The sequence below is a fragment of the Etheostoma cragini genome, chromosome 13 (genome assembly GCF_013103735.1).
Source record: "Etheostoma cragini isolate CJK2018 chromosome 13, CSU_Ecrag_1.0, whole genome shotgun sequence".
In the NCBI taxonomy this organism is placed as follows: domain Eukaryota; kingdom Metazoa; phylum Chordata; class Actinopteri; order Perciformes; family Percidae; genus Etheostoma; species Etheostoma cragini.
Window position 1 is genome coordinate 19,130,887 of NC_048419.1, and position 27,442 is coordinate 19,158,328.

General features: G+C 38.3%; 1 long non-coding RNA gene across 1 annotated transcript in view; it reads right to left on the bottom strand.

Moving 5' to 3' along the window:
• Nucleotides 1-20,017: 20,017 nt before the first annotated feature.
• The window catches only part of LOC117955613, an 11,449-nt gene continuing 4,024 nt past the window's right edge, over nt 20,018-27,442 (bottom strand). Inside the window, exons 2-3 of the long non-coding RNA XR_004659100.1 lie at nt 22,083-22,088; nt 20,018-20,129 (exon numbers count right to left, since the gene is read on the bottom strand). This is a non-coding gene — a long non-coding RNA (uncharacterized LOC117955613). The remainder of the gene's footprint in view (nt 20,130-22,082; nt 22,089-27,442) is intronic.

Genomic DNA, 27,442 nt, shown 5'->3' on the forward strand with positions numbered 1-27,442 from the left:
TTAATATGTGCCTACGTTTTAAAATGCATTTCTAAGTGATAGAGCATGTGGGTGTTCCTGGGCATAATATCATCCTGTCTGTTAATGTCAGTGTCTCAATAAGTGCATGATTGCATATGCCGTGTGCGTTTTTAGGGTTTGGTATAAAAGTGTGTTTATGTGCTGTTATGCATTTGCACAAAGGGATGTCTTGAGTGTTTTGTGAGATTGTTTTCAGTTAAGGCTCTTAAAATCTGTATAATTGGTGTCCATAGTAGTTGGGAATCGCTAAATGTACAGATTCAATGTTTGGCAATTTATCAAAGATGTTTAATCAAAATTAATAAAGTTAATACTGTAACTACCAAATCAAACAATCAAAATGGAACAACACCAAGGGACCGATAATTATAACTGTGAAAACAGTCTCATAGGTGGTGCTTTCTTTGAAAATACCCACCTTAAATAATTTGAACAATTTATCTCATATTAATAAAGGGAACGGGAACCTGTTCAACCAGCTGTATTACAACACATCAATCACAAACTGCCCTTCTTTTGAGTATAACAGCATTTATTCAACTTCCAAATTATTAGTTGTCAATCAATAGTTCATCAATCAATAAACCTATTTACTTACTTACTTACAACTACAACAAAGGCAAAAACAAACAAACGTGGTGTGCGTGCGTGCGTGTCACCAATCTCCACATACACATCACGCACAACCCCCCAAACACACAAGCACACAAAACCAGAAGGTACACGGGTTGGTGAGTGGTGTGAAGAGGTCAGTTAGTTGGAGTTTCTTAATCGATAATTACTAATAGACGGAGAGAGCAGGAGGAAGATGGATAGAGGGAAAGACAGAGAGTTACAGATGGGCTATTAGAGACAGATAAAAGAGGAGAGATGGATAAATATAAAGGAATAGAGAACAAGATGACACACATGGAGAGAGAAGGAGCCATTAAGTGTGTGGACTGTGCAACCAGCGCGCCAAAGCCATTTCAAGGTAATGCCCCATCTCCTGGTCCTTTTCCCAGTAGCAGAGATGTTTCTGGATCTAAAGTTCAGGAGTTCATGTCCTCCAAGACTGCTGCCCCACTCTGATGCACCTGCTCTGCTTCATCTGCTGTGGATGACTGGTGTGTACCACAGCCATAACTCAATCCATCAACTAACCAGGACATCCAAGAAAGTATGCTTTGCTTTCCTCTTTTACACACTAACATAACCCACTTACACATATACACAGATCAGCTGATTGCCACCCCATGGTTCATTAACCTGCCATCTTGGGGTAAAAGCCTATTTGTGTATCTTTCTCATGGCATTTTGCGCATTGCGCTAAAAACTACTTAAAGCTTCACATCTCACGGTATTTCATCCGCCATCTTGATCTTGCGTGGCCTAGCTAACCACCTCCCTCTCTTTCTCTCTCTCTCTGTCTCTTACAAACACACACACACACACACACACACACCGCGTTTGTTTGTTTTTGCCTTTGTTGTTGCAGGTTTATTGATTGAACTATTGATTGACAAATAACAATTTGGAAGTTAAATTAATGCTATTGTACTTAAAATAGCAGTTTGTGATTGATGTGATTCAAATTAATTAAGATTTGCATTTTCAAAGAGAACACCTGAGAGACGGTTTTCACAGTTCAATTATCGGCCCCTTGGTGGTGTTACATTTTGATTATTTGATTTGGTAGTTATTAATATAACTTTATTAATGTTGATAAAACATCTTTGATAAATTGCCAATAATTGAATCTTTGCATTTAGCAATTCCCAACAACTATGTATGGCAATTATACAGATTTTAAGAGCAGTCTTTACAGAGAACAATCTGTTACGCTATTTAAGTCAAGCTAATATAAGATCCTGTGGTTGGTCTGCTGTACTTTCACACTTTGAGTTTGAGGGTTTCATGTATATTGACATATGAGGAAACTCTTTGTTTTTTCACTAATTCAATTCAGTTTTAATTGTAGGCAACAGCTCAGTTTGTAAATTTCTGAACTGCCATCGGCAAAAACAGAAACACACATATCGTCAAAAGTCCTCATCTCCCTCTCCCATGTATACCTCCTCAAATCATTTTAATATTCAACTTGAAGAAGAAAAAAACCTTCAACTCTCTCTTTTTGCTATTTGTTTTACCATTCAGGAAAATTATCTGTTGAGCCCAGTATTGGTTGTTTGCAACGTAGTTGATCCTAGATAATTTATTCCGTTGCTGCAATCATCCAAAGTCATTCTGGACAAGAGTCAGCATTAAATGCTTTAAATGTAAACACCTTATGGTTAGCTTGAGTAGTTTACAGCTTCCAGAAATGCCAGCTGCTATTGATGGCAGATATTGATACCAGCAAGTGCTTTTTTAACCACGGAAAGGAAAGGAAAACCGGCTGCTGCTTCCACAGTCAGTTCACTTGGGAATTATTTCATTTAGTGAGTCATCATTACATTCAACATCCTGAAATGAATGTATTGGAATGTTACATAAATATTATATGCTGTCTGCTGTACTGTTCAAACAAGTAGTCGATTAATAAGAAATGTAATCAACAACTATTTAAAGTATCGATTCATCATTTTAACCCTTGTGTGTCTTACCCTCACTTTTTTTCAATGTTTGTCACTTTTTTTACGTTTTTATTTTTAGCAAGTTATATCTAACGTTTGAGTTAGATAAGCAGGAATTAGGAATTATTTAGACTAAAATTAAAGGAATGCATGTTGATGATTAATCACAGACTGGAATATGTCAACTTTTCTTTTGTCAATACTATTTTAAAACCACTTGAACGTTTCTCTCCAAAAGCTGTATGATTGAAGAAGACACCCCAAAATTCATGAAAGTAGAGATTTGTACTTGCCAAAGAGCGTTTTGTGGAATCAATCATGTTATTTTGAGTAATTAAAAAGAACACTGATGTAGAAAAACTGGTCAATTTGACCCAAGGACAACATGAGGGTTAAGTAATTTATTAAAACAAAAGTGTGATGTTTAGCTTAGCCATTGGGAGCTTTTCTCTATCTTGTATCATTTTTAATTCAATTCCTTTGGGCTTTCTAACTGCAATTGGAATATGACTCTTTTGCTTCTTTTTTTTTTCAATAGATGAAAGAATATATTGTTCTACAAAAGTAATCAACAGATTTAATCTATGAGAAAATAAATTGTCATGGGGCGACTGGGTGAAAAGGCTCAGTCCTTGCTGTTGCCGCAGGTTTGATTCTAACCTGATTCTCCCTCTCTGTGCTCTTTCCTTTCTTAAGCTGTCCTGTCAAATAAATCCCCTGACACACCAAGCTGACGGCCAGGAACTAGTGTCGACAAGTCCTGATGTTGCGTTGGCCCAAGTAGCTGTTGTCTTGGCCAAAAATTAGCACTGGAACACACCGCACAGACTGCAACGGATGGCCAAGTACCACTTACGTTCTGCGCTTGCGTGAGAGGATATAACTCTCCATGTCAAGAGGCAGCAATAATCTATTCATCATTTATTAAGGGAAACCAGAAACTAACATTGCTATGATACACACAACAAAAAGCATTTGCTTGATTCAGCAGCGGCACCCAAAAAAGCTTGTCACTCGTGTAGCGATAGCAGGGTTCTTTCCTACGATGTAACAAGAGCGTGGTAATATAGCATAGAGCATAGTGTAGATATGTAGAGATCTTTTAAAACACATCATTCATTGGTTTTATATTCATTTAACAATAAAATAAATATGCCTACACAGGAAGTTATGTAGGCCTATTTCTTGTAGTATGTTTGACATCTAATGGCAACATTTTTTATTCCAACCGTTTGAACATATGCGTTTTTTAGAAGGAACATTCAGACATCATTTTATACCAGTTTTGACAGCTCTATTGTGTATTGGATTGATCAGATGAGATGATAAATTAAAGGAGCCTTGTGTGTACACTCATATTTATTTATTTGCTTTCCTTACTACCGTTTTTAAGCTAACCAGGAGGAGGTGGCCGTGGGCTATTCACAGATGGATCTGCATATGTTTGCAGAGAGAGAGGGACAGGAAGGGGGTGGGCTAATTATTGCACTGTATACAGCTTTACAATAAAATGAGATTCTACCCATTAAAAAACAAAATCAATATATGGCTGTCGATGTTGTGGCGGGCGGACGAAAATGAATAGAAAACTCTGCATGGATAATACTAAATAAAATAACATTTTAAAATCTGATTTGGAACATCACATCAATCAAAGCTTCTAAGCTATCGCGTCAGCTCTAGTACGTTTATGATTTGCTGAGATTTCTCATGCTAGACCAAACATGTGCCGTATTGACTGCCTCAGATCATACCGCCAGTGATTTTCCAATTATATGTTCTAACAATTAATTGTCTTCAGTGCATCTTAGACATAGAATGCAAAAAAATTGATTTGGCATTACTGACGTCATCCGTTGGTTTGTGGACTACTATTTTGAAGCGAGGAGTTTGGAATTTAGTCATCACCGTCTTGGTACTTTAAAGCCAAAAGTGACCTTATTTGGACAAGAGGGCGGAGCTGGGCAGGATGACTGGTTAAGCCAGTCTTGTGTTTACGGTTCTTTGCTAAGCTAAACACTAAAGAGGGCAAGTCACCAATTTTCAGCTGCTAGGTGATGGAGTCATCTAGTGGAGTTTTGCCAGGAATTGGACCTATTCATTTGGATGGTGTACTGTTTCTCTGGGGACTAGAGGCTGATTTCATAGCACTGCAGAAGATGTATTTTGTTGATGTCAGCATATAATTGGGTTTGTGCAACAGTGTTTCTTGCTGGCACATACACACGGACACACATGCTTTCATTGTTTTGAGGTTTGAGCAACCAAGCCTGTAAAAGTAATATGTAACATTTTCACATAAATTAAATACTGTTTTGCTCCCATCTGTCACCTATTGATGAAACACAGTAGTGATTGAACCCTTAGCCATCTATTTTTTTCATATATGCTGTTCTAAATAGAAAACTTATTTTTGTTTTCCTCAAGACAAATCCTCTGGCCCACAGAAAGTGGTTACTTTTTGGTTTCTTTCAGACCCCAATTTCCCTGTGATTTGTCAAAACAAAATGTAATCAAGATGCAAAATATAATGTATCCTTTTTTTTTATTTGGCAGATTTGAATTAGACTTCAGCTTGAATCAGTCGGCCCATTCTCCTCTGACCTCTAGCATCAACAAGGCATTTTTGCCCACAGGACTGCCGCATACTGGGTGTTTTTCCCTTTTCACACCATTCTTTGTAAACTCTAGAAATGGTTGTGCGTGAAAATCCCAGCAACTGAGCAGATTGTGAAATACTCAGACAGGCCCGTCTAGCACCACCAGCCATGCCACACTCAAAATTGCTTAAATCAGTTTTCTTTTCCATTCTGACATTCAGTTTGGAGTTCAGGAGATTGTCTTGACCAGGACCACACGCCTAATAGCATTGAAGCAACTTAGACAATTGCATTAATGAGAAATTTAACAGGTGTTCTTAATAATCCTTTAGGTGAGTGTAGTTGATTTAGATATCTGGCAAACACTGCAGTGTGAGGGCTTTCAGTCTTTTAAATGAACACACCAAGCTCTAGAACAAAATATAATAATGTAAAGATGATGTTTAAAAATGTATACACTATATAGATGTCAAAGTTATAATCCTTAAGATCTGTTTTTGATTATTTGACTGCTTTTCCAGCATAGCCCTTCACTGTATATTGGTTTAGTAATAACTTCTATATGTTTGTTTTTATTGTTAGGAACAGAATCTGTCATCCTCATGTGGTGTTTAGACCATCTACACATGCACAAGGGATTCACAGGAAACAATACTTGCATGTAATCTTGTGTTACAGTTTGTAATTTTATCTCATAGATATGATTCTCACGCTTATTGTTTACCCTCTTTATATCAGAGCTGTAGTAAATTGCTGCTGATGCAAACCCAACATTTCCTACCGGTGCTGCTTCACATTAAAGTCATTCAACTTGCGAAACACAGGATTACTTTTATTGTGAAGCAAGCACAGGAAACACAATGTATTTGTCACCGACACCGAGGTAAGCACTGACAACCTAACATTATGCCTTTAATGCTACAATAATGAATACCAATATAAAACCAACTTGGAGGTGTGCTATCTTATCCCTCCCTCCTCATCTTTTTGTGCCGACCAGGAATGGCAATGAAATGGAAACTGCTTGTTTTAGGAAGACATATCTCCTAATAATTTAGGAAACATAGAAGAATATAAGGAGCTTATGACACACCTTCACCAGAAAGCATACGCAAAATTTAACAGTATCCTCTTCCTCTTTTGTATCTTTGCTGCTCCTCATTCATTATCTTACTGTCTATACCACCCCACCTTTTTCCTTCTTTTCTCTCTCCTCTCAACCTCCCACTCTGCACTGTTGTCAACACGTACAAATACAGCCAGAAGAGGTGCTACTCGATAATGAGTCCTGCTTGCGCCTTCCTTCCATCCTTGTTCCACATCACCCAATATGATTTTCACCTTATACCTTCTGTCATCTTAAGTTCCCCACCACTTTCTCTTCTCTGTTTAAATTTGAGGATTAACATGGTGGTGTTGGTGTTAGTGGGAATAGTTATATTAATGATATCTGCTATGTACGTCTGCATGATACAGTTCACTGCCTCTGAGAGCCGTAATTAATTGTACAAACACAAAAATCAAACTGTACATAAGATTTTTTTTTCAAAGTTTTAAGTTACAACATGTTGCCTGATGAACCTTTTAAGAAAGTATTTAATCGGCATGTTGTGGTTTTCAGATTGAGACATTTTCCCCTGTTAATTGGCCAGTTTTCATCACATAGTTTTCAGTTTATAGTCATACAGTTTCATAGAAAGAAGAACATTTGACACAGTTGTTAGACCTTAAGAATACACAATGTGTTTTGATGATAACACTTGAACCCATAGTTCATCCCAGGAGTTTGATGCAAATACACCTATCTTTCATCCTGTCCCCTTCATCTTTACTTGGAAACTTTATCAAACTACAGACCAGTGCCTGTGACAGACCAGGCTAATCTAATCGCAGTGGCCCTCATTTATCAACCTAACGTAGACACCAGCACAGATATGAGCGCAGAAATCCTTTTACGACAGGCTTCATGTGGGATTCATGAAGCTTTCGTATCACACCAATCAGAGCATAAGAATGGTCGTACATTGATAAATGCAGAGGCTGGAAATGATCGTAATTTAAATATAAGGCCCAAATATATTCTCGGTTTTGAGGCCTCGCCCCTACTATTTACCTCATGGCCAGACGTAATCTTGCTAAGAAGCTGCACCTTTCAGAGGTGGAGATTGAAACCCTGACATCTCAGTTTAATTTGCAGTAACGTGTGTCCTACGTATTTGGCAGCCTAACAACTGGTATTAGGCTGTAGGAAGAATGCGAAATTGAAAGAGATCAATGATCTACAGTGTTGCTGTATTAAATGTGACTCCAGCTGATCCTAATAGTAATATATAGAGAGAGTCATATTGCAATCCCTTAGGTGTACCTATATTTAAGTAAACCTGCGGTAGCGGAGTTATGTAGCCAGGCAACAGCTGTGAGGGAGTGTGTGTCCCAACACTTTCAACTTACATTAGCTGTTTAGGTTTTATTACTAATGTTAGTAATAAATGCCATCTAACTAGCTTGTTAGCCATCTAACTAGCTTGTTAGATGGCAGTAATTAGCCTGTGCCTATGTTATCTCCTGACATACACTTATGCTCTCCATCTCTGCTGATTGGGAATGATTGAGATTTCTCTTGGCACAGCTACCAGAAGACTTACCACTTTCAGACATGTTTCTCACATCACATCTATGTTCTCAAACTCAGTTGGAGGCTGCGCAGTAACGCTTAGCCATCACGGGAAAAGGGCTTCTGTTTTCTTTCACTGGTCTCTGTCCAGAACAACTTGATCTGTTAGTCCATTTCTTTAACTGTCTATGATTTTTCTGCGTGGTGTTGTGCAGAGCTCCACAGGCGGAAACAATGTTGCAGACTTTTTCTGGCGTGTATAGTACGGTTCCCCCTGTCATGTAAATGACATTTTTAAGCAAGTAAATAGCAACTTCGGTGGGAGGACTGAGAAATGTTGTGTGGTGTAGAACTCAAGCATACAAAAGGGCACAGCTAATAGGCAGAACAAAGTTGCGGAGGACATCGCCCACATGTTCCCATCAAAATAATAATATTTTTAAGCCATATGTCATACAAATCTTGAAATTGGGCTTTGACGATGATAGCCATGTGGACCTTTACATACTATCTTTGTCACCACTGTTGCAAAGTCAATGTGACAAGCCTTTCTCCACAGTCTCAGCTCCTCCACAGCTGTCTTATGGCACATCAGCAGAGCGTGTTTACCGTACCTGTTTGTCTAAAGTGGTTTTAAATGATGCTGGTGATATTCTGTACAAAACCAATGATTAAGTGATCCTACTAACAAGTTTTGCTTGCGTATCTAAAGCCGGATGTAGCTTTTTCCTCTGTTCTTTGGAAATCCATTGTTTTCCAAAAATGATTACAAACACATATTTGAGCCACACCGCACGTGTTCCAACTTGTTCCCATGAACTGTAGTATATTTTGAGTCAATCACGATCCTGCTAGTGGAAATACTCTAGAGATCCACCACTGAAAATAGTTCACAAACAAATGCATTATTTACTCCTGTTTGAATGATGTTCATCTTTGAGTGCTATAAACATAGTTCACTGTAACCAATCATTTAAATATTTTAATGAGTAATTTACGTGCTGATAAAAAGCACAGCTTCCTTCCATCGAAGCAGGGCTCGACTGAGGCTAATAACAATTGAAGTGTGACCCCCAATTTGAATATAAACATATGTAATTCATGTAATTGTGTTGCTGAATGGGGAATTATTGGCAATTTCCCACCAAGTTACTCGATATTTTAATTGCACATATTCTCTGGCTTCATACAGTACTTATATACAGTATGAGGATATTTTTCATTCAAGTTGATGATAAAGAAATAGCATCTCCATATCTGCCTATACATACATTATTCTGTATTATAAAAGCTTTCAAAGGGGTTTAGTGTTGATCCAGATGATATCTAGTATGAATTCAATTCCTTTTAAACCCACCGAGGCTAGGATTTGTTACATGAGATGCATTCTGACAATTCTGCCAGAAGAAACGTTAAAATGAATCTTAATCCCTTGTCAATTTCTCTTTATAGTCAAAACGATTTGCTATTAAGTGATGCTTTTTTTTTTACCGTGCAACAAAACAAGCTGCAGACCGGCAGGAGAAATTCTTTTCGTATAATCCTCTGATACACACCAGCCCACACACACACAAAGTTTGTCCTGGAGGCACACACAAACACACACTTAAGTATACACACACTCATCATGACTTTCTTACTGAGGCATTCCTTGCAGGTATTCCCTATCTGTTGATAAGGGTGAGCAGTTGTGTGCTGACCAAGCAGACCCCTGCAAGCCTTCAGCCCACAGAGGGAAAACGTTTTGTCCACTGACCTGGCCAGCATCTGAGTAAGCAGTGTGTAAGTGTGTGTCTGAGTGAATGAGTCGGTGTAGATGTCTGTGTGGTCACTGTAAAGGGAATGCTGAGCAAGAACTACTGAGATTTTACTTGTGTGAGCAGGAAAGTGTATATCTGTTTGTAATTGTGTGTATACAGTATGCTATACATACAAAGTATGTGTGCTTTAGGTTCTGTGTCACTGTGTTTTTGTAGAGCTATTGTATTTGATTGTATTTGAAGTGAAGGCATTTGGAATTGGATGAAATTTTAGGTCAGGCTAAGGGTTTATGGGAACATTTTTTTGAAATCATTTTTATTTTAAAGGGAATTGGCAATGTATTTTTGGTGCTGTATATTACAACTAAAATAATGTAGTTGTATCAGATGATGACACATAGCATACAGCCTAGAAGCACTAATGTACTGTATGGTGCAAATGTCCTATGTTAATTGCTTTAAATTGCTTGCAAATGTTCTGCTTTGTGCTGTAATTTTGACCATTTATGTTTGAGTGACCCAAATGAAGACACACACCACCAAGTACGCTTTTTTCACTGAAGACAATAAGACTAGTCGTGTAGGGAAAAGAACAGGTGACGTTTTTTGTTAACGATGACTCTGTAAGCCATGCCAGTGAGCCTGCATGTTCATGATCTTTTTTTAATGTTATCGATTACACTTGTTTTTTCTCCTGCAATGAGAACAATTGTAGAGTGAGAGAAAGGTCCGTCTCTGAATATTTAATGAAAATCTTGAAATCAAAAGAAATGCTGAATGTATCCCTTTATTTCCATGTACAGTACACTTTTAACAACAAGAGACATAACAGCTGAACTATACCTCTTTGAATATGAACCATAAGTCTCAATTTGAAAAGGGTTGCAATGAATGGAGTAATGGGCCTCAATTCATTTTACCAATGCAAGAAATATGGTAAGTCAACCTCAATGAACATTTGGATAAACACAGACATAAAATAAAATATAGACAACATAATAAAGATAATCAGTAGGAAACAGTTTTACAAACCAATCTCACTAGAGGAAGCAGCATTTATTTTACAGTGTCAGAAAGAAAAGTTAGAAATGTAAAATTATATTATAACAAACATGATCATCATGTCAAACGTTGGATTAAGACTAAACAAACCTAATTACATTATCACCCTCTCTTTTGAACATGTTAGGTTACGTTCAACATGACTCAGTGACTTGGATGGACTAAGACGCATATGTGTGGTAGTCAAGTTGGGTTCTCTGTAAAATAACTAACCCGAGTATTCAAGATAATAATCACAAAAATTAGCATATCTTCAAATAAAAGTTACATTTGAGAGACAAATAAGAAGGTAAAACAAATAACTTTCCAAAAATGGGCATACAGTAAAAAAGATTATAAGCAACCACTCCACTGCAATTGAAAATGTTAAAGTATCTTGCCAGGATGTACATAGTCTTTAATCTTTGTTTATGTCCTTTTGTGTTAGATATACATCAAATATGTGTATTCACGTAAAAGTGTGATTACAATTTGTGCTTTCTGTGTATTGGTTTCTTTTTAGCAGAGAGAAAAGTACCTGAAAGATGGAAAAAGTAAAGGGGGATCTAAACTTTGCCGTCCTTGCGTCATCTTCGCTGAGTGTTTGAGATGCGTCCATGTAAAAGTTTGATGGGTATTGGCGAGAAAAAGTTAAACTTGACTAGACAGAAATGTTGAAAATATGCGAGTGTTTTTAAAAATTCTTCTCTGGGTTTAAATTAATGATCAATAACTAGTTTGCTTTAGGATGGAAATTGTGTTTTAAACATGAAGTAATCCAATGGGGACCATGAGGCAATGTGTTGTAACTGCAGCAGGGTGCATGTGTGACTTTTCTGTGTGTATGTTCATGTGTAGAAACTCCCTGTGCTCCCTATTAAACTGACCACTCACATCAACTAGACACATTTTTATTTGATTTCAATTGGTCAGTGTGTTATGTTCAAAACTAGTGGTGAATTAGGACATGCATGTTAGTATTTGTTATATTCTGGCTCATTTCCAGTTTTCATATTTCACGTTTTTTAACATCTGCAACTTGATTGGTGTAAATCGTAGGGATTCACTGTCAAGTGTCTAATTTGTCGGATCAGGTATCAGCCCTGATACACACCTTTTTAAGTAGCCCAATGTGACAGATCCACATTGAACACTGAGATTTTTTGTATACATTGCATGTGACGTTAGAGTTATTTACACATGTAACAAAGCTTGGTAAAGGACAGCACCTCAGAAAAGTTTTAAGAACTGTGTTAAGTAAGTTTAAGAGATCAGTTTTGGTTTCGGTGGAAAATCAGAGGACAGCGAGGGCAGCATTGGCTCTGATCTCCACTTTGCATTACTCTCAGCAGTGCAGCCCTGTTTGTTAGGCCTGTATTGCTACACAACATCAATAATTTTAGTGCAAAATCTCTGTATTACATGATTTTGACAGGAGACATGGGTCTGCCTTTAGGTAAGAATGTGATGAATCTATTCTTGACTGATATTGATGCATCATAATGATACAGTCTCATCAAGATCAAAAAATAAAGTTTTGGATATAGCTGGTACCAGGGGAGAAAAAGTCAAATTGTTGCATCCAAACACCAGAGTTGATCTTTTCTCCAACTTTCTAAGGATTTCAGTTTCACTTAAAGGAAGTTAAAAAGGAATTCTGCTTTGTCATAGTACAGAATAACTGTCTTAACCCTTGTCAAACCTTCTCCAGAGTGGTTGGTAGTTTTTTTGATCAATACCAATCACTGAGAAAATATTTTGACAAGGAATGGAACAGCTTGGGGTCTTTCTAATCCAACCACTTTTTGGAGGGCAATCAAGGTTGTTTATTACATAAGGCTCCTTTGATTCTTAATACAAACAACTGAGGATGAGGGTCAAAAATGGTGGCCTCCAAGAATTGATGTTTTATTTACATCATTACTGAGAGGGGGAGTGAGAAAGAATAACACATGCCAGTACAAGTACAATATAGATTTTCTTTCACTGTAAGTGTTGGATAAGATCTTTCTCCCTCCCTTGCATTCATTTTTCCATCCTCCCTCCCTTATTTCCCTTTCTCACACTTCCATCTTTGTCTCAACCCCATCTCTACTGCTGTACTGTATCTCAGGCCAGGTTGGTCCTTATGAATGTTGCAAAAAGAAGAAAAGGGTTGAGCGCTGCGGGGTTCGAGCATAAGATTGCCCAATACATCATAAACCCCATCATAGGGTTGACCCATTAAATAGACTATTAGGTTTTCTAGGGAGTGGCTTTGCAGGGGGCATACCATCTGTGTTTGATCTATCATTTTTATCTATTGTGTCTGCTGACAGGAAGAGTGTTTTCAAAACTAGGTAGGGTAAATCATACTTGACCTAAAACAGTGGGAGGTGCAGCATCAGAACTCTCCATATTGAACTTTTTGGATGTCAAAGAACTTCTGGTAAGCATAAACGACCGGCTTGTTAAACAAAACTCCAGAATCTGTCAAGGGTCTGTTCACTGCAGCCTGTGGACTTTTCCTGCACGTAAAGGAGAACAGCTCTGACCCAGACTGCAGACTGCTTTGTAGCACTGTGCTACAAAGTCCCACACTGTCATTTCTGTGTGTATCTGACAGATATCACAACTCCCACCATACGCTTCCTGTCACCTGCAGTAGTAACAGCTGTAGCTTGAGGTATTTCTGTAGCCTATATTTTGTGTGTATGTGCACCAGTAATGTGTCTTAGTTGTGTGTGTGTGTGTGTGTGTGTGTGTGTGTGTGTGTGCTTGTCAGTAGTACATGTGTTATGTATACATAGAAAATAAGAAATGCAATTAAACTTTTCAAATGTGACCATTTGGCATTTGGGTGTTGCACTGTTGTTCTTACAAAACGGACAATTTAATCTTTGGTTCTGCCGGATTTCTTTATTTTCTCTATTCATAGATTTGGACCTGGAGCAGTTTAGAACCATTTCCACCAGGATAAAATTTCCCCATGCACCCAACACATTATAATAGAAAGGCAATTATAAAAATGATAAAAACAAAATAACAGGGAGAAAACAGAAACAAGTTGCTGTACACTGAAGTTAAAAATATATACAACACATAGACAAATTATCAACAGACTTTAACCTTCTAACCAAAACATAAAAAGGAGAGAAACTGGATTTTTGAACAGCTGAGGTTTAGGGAATGAAGATGTGTGGCTGCAGAATTGTAAGGCCACATATGATAAAAAGTAGGGCTTCTATGGTAGCAACGTGCACATCTTAGCTTAAATGTGTGTAACAAAATTATGAAGCGGGAGATTGACTTCACTCCCAGAACTGCAGAGCGAAGCATCATGGTAGATTGGTTACGAATCCCTGGTTCCCGGGCTGGGCAATGGTTCTCTGTCCCCCTCCCGCCTGGAGATGCCTGAAGAGCTTTGCGTCGTCCAAAATGGAAAACAATGACAGTCACCTCAGAGGAGGACTTAATGCCCACACAAAATGGGAGAAATGGAGCAGCAAGTCAAGAGTGGGAGAACAAATTTTGAGAGATGAATGTGCCATGAATGGATGGAGGACAGGAGGGAGAGTTCTCTTTGGAATGATGCAATGTGAAAACAGTTTTAACAGTTTCACGAGTTTGTACTGTCTGAAGCTCTTGAAGGTAAAGAAACCTACAGCAGAAGAAACGCTTGAGTTAACTGCAGGGAAAGGTTTGGTCATCCCCATCAGAGTGTGTATGTGTTATAATTATCATCCTTGTGATCTGGTCTGTGCCCCAAAGACAAACTTTGTGTGTGTGTGCGTGCGTGCGTGCATGCGTGCGTGTGTGCGAGTAAGGTGGTGCCTACGCTGTTTTTCACAAAGTTTGAGAATGTCAGGAATCTCCAGTTCTCCTAACTCAGAATCGGAGAATAATAAATGCTGAAGTTCGGGTGGTAGACAACCTCGTAAAAAAGAAAAAGCTTGGTGTTCTATTAAGCAAAAACTGTTTCCACTTTGGACTGCTATGGCAGAAGAACGTTTATCTGAAACAAACTTCCAGTGTCAGAATAAAGCATAGACAGTATAAGAAATGAACAACATGGCGCCTTTGTTTCCAACGGCGACCAGTGAAGTTTATTGGAAGCCCTTTTCTGGTGAGGGCTGAGCGTTACTGCGCAGCCTCCAACTGAGCTTGCCGACACAGATGTGACGTGGGCAACCTGTCTGAAAATTGTACGTCTTCTTCGCCAAGAGAAATCTGAATCATTCTAAATCTTGCAGAGACCGTGACCGTAGGTCTTAATAAGGAAATACCACAGGCACAGGCTAATTATTGCTAACTAAAATGTTAGTTAACATTAGTAATTAAACCTAAACAGCTAATGTCGAAATTGTCTGTGAGCTTGTCCTGTACTGTTTGGTAATTCCTTTTAGCCTTTTATATATTGTTGTGTTTCTTTAGAAATTAACAATGGACAAATAAAGTCTTTAAACACTTCAGTTGTAAAGTTATTTGCTGTCAAAGTAATGTCAAAATGATTGGCAGTCAATGGCGATGTTGAGGCTTTGAATAAACATGTCATGAATTAGGTTTCCAAGGCAACAATTTTTGTTTTGAAACTGGTAGTAGTGCTGAGATTAAGTTGGGTTTTGAGGTGATGAGTGTTGAGTGTTATGTCTCAGACATAAGAAGTAGGACACAAATAATTGTTTGAATTGACTTCTGGCCCAGTCCAATAAAGTTAATACAACTAACTACATGTACTTTTACCCAAAACCAAGCTTAAATGTCCCTCATCTGTCTCTCTTTCTATATTCCTCCTAGCTCTCTGTCTATCTGTCTCAATTCCCCCTTCATCCTCTGGATCATGGGGTTGGGCAGGCCTTCAAATAATTGGTGTCAGTGTCTCTTGATGTAATATGAATGGATTGCATTGTGTCTGGGAGATACAAAGCACCCTGAGAGCCTGTGAAACTACACACAGTAATAGAAGGAGAGAGTGAAAAATCAAAGTACAGAGCTGGACAAAGATATATAAAAAGGAGGAAAGTATGAAAGAGAATAAGGGCGGACTGTCAAAGATAGGAGAGAAAAAGAAATTGTGGAATGCATGGGTGAAAGAGATGAAATGATTCAGTGGGAGAAAAGTTGAGGACTCGGTGTGTGAGAGAAAGATGAAGGGAACTCATCTTCCACTCCAGGCTTTAAAGTAGCCTATCGAGCCACTTGAGATCTCTGGATTGCTTGACTGTTCAAGCTCAGTGCAAGTCTGTGACAGCTTAAACATACTCCTGACATGTTTATTCAGCCTGACATGTACACATGAGGTTTAAAAATACTGTAGTGAGAATATAGTACACCTCAATATTTGTTGTTGAGGCTAGGGATAAAGTAACCAGTATCAATCTTTAAAGATCAATATTATTATTATTATTATTATTATTATTATTATTATTATTATTGGGTGGGGGTTGGGTAGAGTGTGGACTGCCTGGAGAGATGCCAGTTCACCTCCTGGGCACTACTAAGGTGTTCTTGACCAAGGCACCGGACCTTCCCCAACTGCTCCTGTCCCGTAGTTTTATTCTACTTAGATTTTGTCTTTCAATGTCACTGATGTTTTCCCAATACTTAATTCTTTGCAGGGGCAAAGGCAATTAGACCACATGGATTCCAATATTTCTCATGGACACCAATTTCTCAACGGAAACATTATTTTAGTTATGCATATATTTTGTGGTAGTGAGGCAAATCTGGGACAGATTAACACTGTATAATTAAAAAATAAATCACATTATTACAATAACTAATATTCTTAATAACAGCAGAGTAAACCAACACTGAGTTCATACCAGGTTAATTCCTGTCTAGTTCACTCACTCAGCTGTTGCCCTAAAAAATATTTCATACTTTTCCTCATTGCACAAGATAATTTTTGAGATTTATTTGATAGGACAGTTAGGTGAGAAAGGGAGAGAGGGAGGGGAAAGACATGCAGCAAATAATCACAGGTCGGACTTGAACCCTGGACCTCTGCGTCAAGGCATAAAACTCTCAGGATACAGTATGTGCGCCTGCTCTACCTCACTGAAGCCGCCCGGCCACACCATTTTTTTATTTCATGATGTCACATATCCTTTAAAACAAAATGCATTGTTAAAACACATTTTTATTCTTCATGAATGTTTTTTCTCACCTCTCCCAGCTTTTATTGATTGAATGAAATAAGTAAACAAATAATGAACCCTTCATCATCTCCATCACCTTAAAATACTTTTACCTGCAATGATAAACAAAACACCCACGGCAAATCAATAGTTCCATTACGAAATGTTTATTCTAACATGCCTGTGTGTCTCCAAGGTGCTGAGGAGAAAAGTTTTCCCTGCATCCAATTTCAGAGGCAAAGAATACAGAAGGATAGATGGAGGAATGCAGTGAATAGATCACAGGATAAGCACAGGAGAAGCACAGGAGAGCGAAAGAAACAAGGATGGAAAGGTCTCCCTGTGGACTGACTGCTTGTTTTTACTTCAAGTCCGTCTTGATCTTGAGTAAACTTGTTAGGGGCAGAAACATGCGCTGGCTGTGTTCCCGCTGCACTGATGTTTTCAGCTTCAGATTTTGAGTTTTCTTTTGCATCTGATTATTTCATGAGGAGTTTGAGTAAGACACTGTTTTTGGAATCCATGTCTTTTACGGATGGTTAAAAGATAAAGTTATTACTAGTATTTATACTGTCCCATCTGCAAAAAAGAAAAAACTAATCGGTAGGTAAATAGACTGTGGACTTGAGACTTGAAGACGCTACACACATTGGCCACTGACACTAAATGCAATCCTACATCCCGTCCTCTACGTATACATATATATATTTATATCCTGAACTTTTGCATCCCTCAACACAATTCTGCCCTAAAGCCATACAGCCTCTTTTTTCTTTCTTTCTTAATGTTATATAATTATGTGTTATTTGTTTCTGTATTTTTTCATTTCATAGTATTGTTTAAATATGTTTTTATTAATGAACCATCAACCAGGACAAATTACTAGTGATTGCCACTTACCTGGCAATACACTTTTTTTCTGCTGCCCTTTTGAAGAGTTTGTGCTAAATGCTGGTTTTATACATCAGAAAAGAGAAATACCCTACCACAATTTCCTAGAGTAGAACGGAACTTATTCGAATGTTCTCCATGTGTACTCTTTTACCCAACCGACAGTTCAAATCCTAGAGGTATTCAATTTACTATTTATTTAGACTCTTTATTTATTGTCCATTGGACAAAATAAAACTCCAAAATGACCATGCGCTATTAATCCAAGATGACATTTTGAGAAAAAGGATTTTAGTGAAAAGCTGGATTACTTTCTTGTTTCTAAACTGCCTTGTAGTTTTTCTTTCGTTGGCTGCAGCTCCTTCTTCCTTGTATGCAGAACCCCCCATGGACCTAACTGTGTGCTCGGGAGTAGAGCATTAACATTTATATTGAAACATGAGGCCGTTGTTTGACGGACGATAAATGGGGTATTTTCCTAACTCTGTTTCAAATGGAACAATGGGGATGGAACTCGGCAAAACATTGTCCATTGGCACGCAGTAACCCATCCTAAGGGCTACATACATCAACACAATTGCCTTTGTTAGTCTGCTTTTTAGAATCCATTGTTGGGCCGTTTGTATGTGTGGGTCGGCTTTAGGGGAGGGGAGAGGGGTTTAGAGGTTGTGGGTGTGGTGATGGTAATGGAGGGGTTGAAGTATATGTCAAGCCTGCTTAAGATGCTCAAAGGCAGCAGCAATTTCAAAGTCACCCATGTTAAAAACAATATGAGTGGGCACAAACAAAATCCCAAAGCAGGGACAATTTAATAAATAAATATGAATAAATCCACCACCTGACCCTTAGAGAGCACTAATAATCCGAACCCGACAAGCACCCCCCACCCCCCTCTCTCTCTGTTGCTTGCTCTCTGTTTTTGTACCCCTCTTACTCGTTTTGGTATGTTTGCATGCTCTCTTTCTGCTCTCTTCTCTGTTGCCATCTTTCCCTCACTCTCTCTTCCTTCCTATAACATTTCTGTCTTTGTCCCCTTCCTCGGCTCCATGCACACAATATACACACACCTACAGTATACCGTGCCTGGCTCTGAAATACATTAATCTGAGTTTGGGCAGCTCGTATTTGAGTCATGCCACCGTGAAAAGTTGGTTGGAGTTTTGTGTGTGTGTGTGTGTGTGTGTGTGTTTGTGTGTGTGTGAGTGTGAGTGTGAGTATGTGTGTGCGTGCTGGTAAGCAAGCAACCAGCAGCACCAGAACCATGGATATTGACTTTAGGCTTTTGTGTGTTGCTGTAGAGTTTGATTCAGCAGTAGGTCTTTGTGTTTGCACACAGACAAGGCTGACCCTATTAGGATACATTTACCACCTTGTTTAAACACTCTTTAACCCCATCCACCCCTCATCTTTAGATACAAACTTCAAAGCTTGTCTGTTCTTCAGCGATGTCCTTCCACTTTTTTTGTGTTAAAATGTTCAACTCTGGTTGTTTTCTGAGGACTATGGTTAACTGCTCCTCAGATTTCTGCATGGTAAAGTGAGACAGCTATCTAGACTAACTGTCCAATCTGAGTTTTATCTTGCAACAACTTTTGATCGTACACGATCCACCAAAACAAGTACCTTTCCGAGGCTATTTTGTAGTAACTCTGTGCGTAGCACCGCCCTTTAACAATTGTGATTGGTTTAAAGAAATGCCAATAAACCAGAGCATGTATTTCTCCCATCCCAAAATGTTGTTTGGACTAGCCAGACCTAGCCAGACCAAGGTCTGTCAATTCAAGACTAATTTGTTCTTAATCATACTGCAATATGATTGTTTAAAAAGTAGTATTTTATTGATTAAATTGTTTTTTGGTGCTCGCTAATTGCTTGCCATCACTTGCCATTACTTGCCATCCCTTGCGGTAGGCTTGACAACAGTGCAGTTATCGCGATAGCCCTTACCAACATGGCGTATTTGTAGTATGGTTTATGAGAAAACACAATCTTGTGTTAAAGAGACATTAACTCATTGCCAAGACACATTCAAATAGTTCACCATTCATTTCTCTTTGCTTATAAAATATAGGAAGTACATGTCCATCTTTCACCTCATTGTCAGTGTTTGTAATCAGGGTCCATCTGTCAAATATCACTAAAACAGAGACATCTGCTCAATCTGAGCTCAACGACTTGACCAGTTGTTTGTTCACACACACTACGCAGAATTTCATTGAAACTGCTGGCTGCTGTTTACTTCCCTGCTGCTTTGTTGTTCGCATGTCATGTAACCGGTGTTCAGCTGGAGAATGTCTACTACTGTGTGGTTTCTTGGTCAGAAGCAAATATATGGTGGAAACTGTAGCTGAAATCAAGACAAAATTGTTGTCATTATGAGAGGCATGATCAGTAATCGGTGATCAGGTAAGTTAAACCTTACCGACAGAAGTCAACAAGACGCCATAAAGACAGCTAGAGCAACAAATAAGCTTTCTCAATAAGCCATGCAGAGCTACAGGAAGCAGCAAGACTATAGCACAGTTACACTACAGCAGTGTCAAAATTCAGTACAGAAACCCATGCAAGCATCAAAACACAGTCAAGCAACACACACCCTTGCCATCTTCTTGCACTGTTCAACCACGCAAAGGAGTAACAAGGATGAAATAGGCTACATAACTCACGAGGGAGGTTCAAATACAGCACTAAAGGTTGCAGTACAGGTTAATAAGATGGTAAAATAGTTATAATTCATTTCTCTTTCTCTTATGTCTTTCATCATCACAGTTATTTTTCTTATTTCCGTGGCCAGATATGGAAGAATGGGATTTTGAAAATGATGGAAACACGATCACATATATTGTCTTTTTTGGTAGCCTCAGAATTATAAAGAAAATCTGCAATGAAAACAGGAAAAAGGAAATGCTACCTGAAATGTGCAAGCAGGAAGAAGCTGTATGATGTGTATACCAAGTACATGATAGTGTAGTCTGTCCTGCTTTGACCTAAGACTCCCAACTTGAGTGGTGTTATCAGGCCCCTGTATCTGATCTTATCCCCTCGCTGGGGTTTCTTTATCAATGGCTGTTCTTTCCCACATTTTATTGAACTAAACTCCAGGCAAGTGAGGAGGATTTCACAGATAAGCTATCAGGCCCCGGCATCACACAGAGAAACCATCAAGCCATGAAATATTTGTCTGTCTGTGAGTCAGGGTGGCAGCACTGCATGAGGAGTGAACATGCATGCGCACACGCGCACACGCGCACGCAAACGCATGCAAACACGCACACACACCTCTTATTGTATCTTTTTGGTGTTTTTGCTGTTTTGACATGGGTAAAAATACACAATCTCATGAAAGCAGGTGCTATGTTTTGTTTCATCTAGAAACACAGGCAGAAACATTGATATGATACAAAATCTTGCAAGTAAAAGTTAATGTTTTGATTTGATAGCCAGTATTTTTTGTAAATGTCAGACTAAAATATACAATAAAGCAAGGATTTTTACCATCTTTATGTATATCACTTGTTATGTGTACTTAATAGACAGGCATTTGTGACAGCATTTTATTTCAAATTTTGTTTTCCATGTTCAACTTTGAGAAAGTCTTAGTAGCAGATTTTATTAACACAAAGCAGGTTAACTATATTGTGAGGGATAGACAAATTTTGCCAGTGGCAGAGAAAGGAACTTGTAGTGAGGCGGATGCACTTATTAAGCCTGTAAATTTGTCTGCTGATGACGGTATATAAATAATTCAACATCATTCATGTTAAATTATGCATTTGTATTGTTTTTGCAATTTGTTGTCATATCCGTTAAACACCCTTTCTTGGCTCATTGCCGGGCTGCAGGTCAGTCGACCAGAAAAAACCTTGTTCTCCAGGTGGCCAGTCTGTTCGTTGTAAACACAGGTTGTGGTTTAAACACAGCAAATGATACAAATTTTGTGATTAGAGAGTTTGTAATTTAAATCATAAATGTAAAGTATTTTAATCAGGAAACATTTTGGCTGCTTGGTTGAGAGAGCATTCAATGTTTGAAAAGATTGACTTTTGTTTGATGAAAAAAGAGTTTTGTTTAATAAAAAAAGAGTATTGTTTTGTAAAGAGTATTGAAAATCATCATTTTCATATGTTATGTTGTGGGACTGTCAAAATGAATGTGATAATAACGAGTAACGCAAATTCCTTTTAATGCCTTTGTTTGATGCACGTTTGCATGCTGTATTGTGCTCTGTGTTTTAGGCCTCGGGCCCCTCCCTAGTTTAAGAAATGAGGAAGCGAATCAGCAGCAACGTTGTGAATCGCCATGCTGGATAGTTTGCAAGACACCTGGATGTATGTTTGTACTTGTACAATGCATCTACTGCTGCAATGCACAGGCTCCATTTTTTTTGTGTTGAGCTGATTTAAAAAAAGGGGATGTTTTGTTATCCTTTACACATGTCAAGTGGGACACTAGATTGTGTTAGTATTACCAAATAATCTTACATTCAACTGTTGTTGCTTAATGGGTTTGAGCGTGCCATATTATGCTTTCAGCATATTTTCTGAGCATACAGTACAGTGCTTTTGAGGTTATTCCGGAAAATACTCTAGACAGTATTTGTTGTCGTTTAAGCTTGTTGTAATAACAATAACGTTAACTATTGATAATAAGTTAACTATTGACATTGATGGGATTAATCTCGTTTAAATGTTGTAATCGATTGACCGCCCTAGTTACTTGGTGTCGTGGAGCTGAAACACTAGTACCAAATGATGCTTAGTATAACAAATGCATTACGTTAAAGGATAGCTTCCAATTTTTAAATCTTTAAATAATAAAAACACTCAATTTTAGATGAAAGCATTAATGGTCTCTGTATTTGCAAAATTGGGAACGTGTTTCAATGCTGAGCCATGGCCAAGGGGGTAATCTTTGGGAGAATTTTGGCAATACCGCTGTTCAGAATCTACAGTACATGTGAATTCCAGGTATTATTCCACCTTGAAATTTGACCCGGATTTCTACTCTTAACCTGATGTGTATAGTCACACACACACACACACACACACACACACACACACACACACACACACACACACACACTACGCACTCTCTTCCCCCCAGCCCATCAACAGCTCCTCTTTTTCTATCTGCCTCTTTTCTTCCCTTTGCAGAACATGTGTGAAAATGTTGAAAGCAGACCCACCAGGCCTTTAAGACAAATAGCATAATTCAGGAGAAAGCCCCACAACTCCAGGGTGTTGGACCCCACCATGCTTTTTTTCTGTAATTTAGATAAGGGTAGCATACAGAAAGGGAGAGATAGACGGAGAAAGAGAAGGTGAGAAAAATATGCAGGCAAGGAGATGGAGAGACGAGTATAAGTGAAGGAAACAGAATAAAACAAACAGACGTTGGAATGATTGAATGAGGTTTAGCTCGGATGTTGGACCAACAGCAGCTTTCTTGTTTGTAATATATATTTCCCTGTAAGGCTCCTTCTGATATATGAAAGACTGTTGGAAAAGGGCTGTTTCTTATTCTTTTTTCTGTCTCTTTCAGAATGAAGAGTGAGGCTTTATTCAGGTCAACATAAAAGACTAAATTGAAATATGTTGCTATGGGGTTTGGTTTATACATGCAAAGCGTGCTGAGAGGTCTTAATGTAAAACTCCTGTAGTAATCCGATCTAGAAATAACATTTACAAACCTTTATATCTGCAAGTGAAGCACGTACAAGTGCAAGCAAGTGCAATAAATGTTTACTACCATAGTAGAGCTTGACAATGGTGGTGAAATACAATCAACAAAAATAGTTTAGTTGGAATCACTGCTATGTTATATGCAAACGGTACAGTGCCTCCAAATGGACAGTTCACCACCAATGATGGGCTCGGTAAAAAGGAAAAAAATGTAAAAATGCCTTTTATAACATAGATATGGCTACACCGGCTCTAAGATGTCAACCACTGCAATGGAAACATCCACCGAAAGGCATTAAACTTGTTTAATCATTTTTCACAAGAACTCAAATTTCACTTTGTCTTTAAAACAATGAGCTTTGTAGTCTTAATTTAATTACAAATGAAGATGTACAGTTATTACAGTTGTACAGTTATTTAAATTAACAAATTACTGATTACACTTTCTATTGCCGGCAAAAAAATTATTGCGATTGCTCCTGTTGTTTCTTTTACTTGAGTAAGTGACAAAAAACTATTATTAGCCATAATTTTTTAATCATAAATTTATTTTGAATATTTATTTATTTTTCTACACAGAACCTCAGGCCCACTAACATCTAATCTTTTAACTTTTTCTTTGTGTAGACACCATATTTTCCAGAATGAGAAGAAGAGTGATTTATATTGTTTTCTATCATCTCTTGACTCAAAAAACTATTTTAAAAATCAATACTGGCCTTAATGACGGACAATGGACATTTTTGTCTGGTGTAGTGAAGTGGCGGGTGCACTTGTTTTTTTCAATTTTTTTGTGTGAAGTGATGCCTCATCAACTGCTCTAGTCCTGACCTTATCCTACGTGCTGATTTGACATTTCCTCTTAAAAGGCCACAGATAGATCATGTGTTTGTTGCCTGTTGCACAAAGACTCTGCTATACGAAGAGTAATGAGCCTTGTCATACTGCTGCAGGTCTGTTTGTGTTCTAGTTTAGGAGCAAACTGATGTGGGAGTGCTAGATATTACTTGTGATATTACGGTTCGCCAAAAAAAAAAAAGTAATTTATCGTGGGGGTACGATAGATTAGACACTACAATGGCATGTTATTTTTGTTCAAATGGAAATACCTCTACTTCAGAGTTCAAGTGGTAGTTACAGGATCTCATAGATTTAATTTGTACTACAGGCAAAATAAATGCATTTCTTTAAACAACAGAAGTAGGCAGTAATAATTATCAGTAATCAATGAGTGACTACATTTTGAAGATAACCTGCACCACTGTGGAAAACACAGATTTTCATGATAGTGGAAGTGTTTTCATGCACTGTAGGGAAGGCATATAAGCTTTTGAAGCCTGCAGAGATTCCATTCAATTTTCTCAATTCCGTTAGCTGTAATCTCAGAGACGGCAATCTTTTCTATAATAAGCATCACCCCCCCCCAACAAAAACCAGCAAGACAGAGCTCTGTGTAAGATCAAAGCCAAGATTAACCACTGCAGCTTTGTTGATTTTTATACCAGTAACCTCGAATAATTTGGTTTTCGCATCACCCACCATCTACAGATGCACATCTGTGTATTGACCTTGGCTCCAGTGGAGTGTGTACCAGTGTGAGAGAGAGTGGAGGAGTAATGAGGGAGAAGCGGCAACTGTAAGAGAGTGGTGAAGAAGACTGTAACATGACTCTCTTACAAACCACACATCAATTGAGTGTTACGGGTTTGGTTCTAAACTGATAAGCCATTAACTAAGCTAAACTAGAATCTTACAATTGCAAAAGAGAAAACCAAAGAGCAGCAAACATAAGAAAGGCATTCATGATTTATCGGAAATATCACCGACTCAATCAGAGAACTTAGGGCTAACCCCCTGATCTCCACTAACCCTAGAACCGCCCAGTATAAAATGAATTTTCTCAGTAGATTCAGAATCAGAAAAAATACCAAGGAATTGATTTAGCTACAAACTGAAAATGTGTTTACGGCCAGGCTAGTGTCAACGACTACTCAAAGCTTATCATTCAAAGTCACTAATTGTCAACAGTGCCTATACACACTTGTATATTTTGCCATTAATTAAAGGAACTGCATGCGTGACCCGTCTGGCAGCGCTGGAAAGATCTACACTTACCTCACTGCTTGTGACAGGCAACAGGTCTTATTGCTGGTGCTTTATTAGATTACGATTCTTTATGTGATAAACTTCTTAGCATGTCCTGTTAGCGCAGGTCTGTCTCATCTATCAATTCTACTAAAAAAAAACACTTCTTGCTGTGTTATTTTTGTGATTTCAGGTTTTCATTTGTAAAGTGATCTCTCTTGTGTGATGTAAAGCACTTTGTAGTGCTGAATGAATACACACTGTTTACTTAGCAACTGCAGCCGGCTAAGAAATAGACTATGTCCCATGCAGTTTTAATGTGTCCTATTATTTGAATGTCTTATTATTAGTTTTTAACAACTGTGGTATTTTTTTCATGAGTTCATAATTACTCGACATCAATGTGGACTCTCCTGCCAAAAAAGGTTGGGAACACTAAAGAAACAACGAAGAGGTCTACACAGAGGCAGACTTGGCCCTGCGTCTCAGTGTGTCTGCCAAGTGTGTGCACTGGCACACAAGTGAGGCATGCTGTCAGCCTGTGAGTTCAGTTCAGCCCCTTCCCTTCAGCCTCCCCAGATATTTGCACTCACACACAGCTATGACACCTTAAGAGAAAGTGGTTGGGAAGACAAAAACATCATCAGACAAAAAAACGAAAAACAACTCTTAGTGGCACACTGATAGAAAAATCACAGAAAGGGTTAGAATTAAAAAGAGAAACTGAAGGGGAGTGAGATAAAGTGACAGAGGAAGAGGGAAACCTGTCCGTTTGCTTGACTCAATTGGAGCGGATGAGGGATTTTGAATTTTGGGGAAGTGCTGGGGATTTGGACACAGACCATGGATTGTCCCTCACAGATTTATCAATCATGTTGCTACTGACAGACTTCAACAGATGCCTTTATTTAGAAACCCAGAAAATGTGCTCAGATTTGGGGTTTTGCCTGCTCACGACGCATACTTAAAATGCATGGAGGAAGTAGCTCTGTACCTCGCATGCCTCAAGAGACCTCTGAGTTTTGGATTGGTATCTAAATTTATACAGTGGAAGTTCTGTCTGTTATATCAGTATGCCAATTAAGGTTAAGCTTGTGACGATGCCAGCGATAACAATAAGGAAGACTGCTTTTTCAAACCTCCAATGTGTTAATCTAAAAGATTTGCCCTCAAGGCCTCAAACAGGAATCTTGTGATGGGAAAGAAAAACGTCCCAATCAATCCATCTTGTGCTTTTACAGAAGTGCATCATTACTTTATGTGTAAGCAATACATACTGTATAATTATATTTCTGCATAAGTTTTGTTTTTATAGTTAAATGTTTTCATCGAGGAAAATGACATACCTTTTCCAGTCATGGTCGTCAAAGCCTGCCCTTATGTCATGGACAGATTCCTGGAGTGACTACTTCTATATAACACATGCTCATGTAGTTGTGTTCAGGAAAGGTAACTATTATGTGTAATATTTGGAGAGATAGGTTTGTTCCCATCTTTTCAACATCTGTGTAGAATGTCTCTCAAACCTCTATTTGAGATGCGTTAGAAATTCAAAAGCTATTCATTTTTAAAAGCTTCTTGGTTTCATTTCCATTTTACTTTTTCAATGGGTGCCCGATCGGCCCAAGACAGAAAGTCACCAAGTGCAAATGGAAATTAAATAGACTCAAGCAATTTATGGACTATACATGATCACTAGGTAGGCTGTTAATTCTTGTCATTTTGCGCTTTGCGGCAGTAAAAAGCTAACATATCTCCCCTTTAACAGGAACACAGGCAGCCATATTTTTGTGAATAATATCCAACAAAATCTGTGCTTATGAAGATAACATACTTGCATTGACACAGTTACATCAATCTCTGTCTCTGTTTGTGTGTTTTACAACTTCTTCTTTGACGTGTGGCAAATTGTTTCTTTCCCATCATCTTTGCCTTTTGATAACTAAATTACATTAGCTTGTCTTGTCAACACTCAGGGATCTTTTGTGAACATACATCATTCAGTAAAACCTAGTAAAGGCCCAAAGCAGCCATCAAGGGAGAGGAATTGAATAACAGGCACGAAACTGCATTCA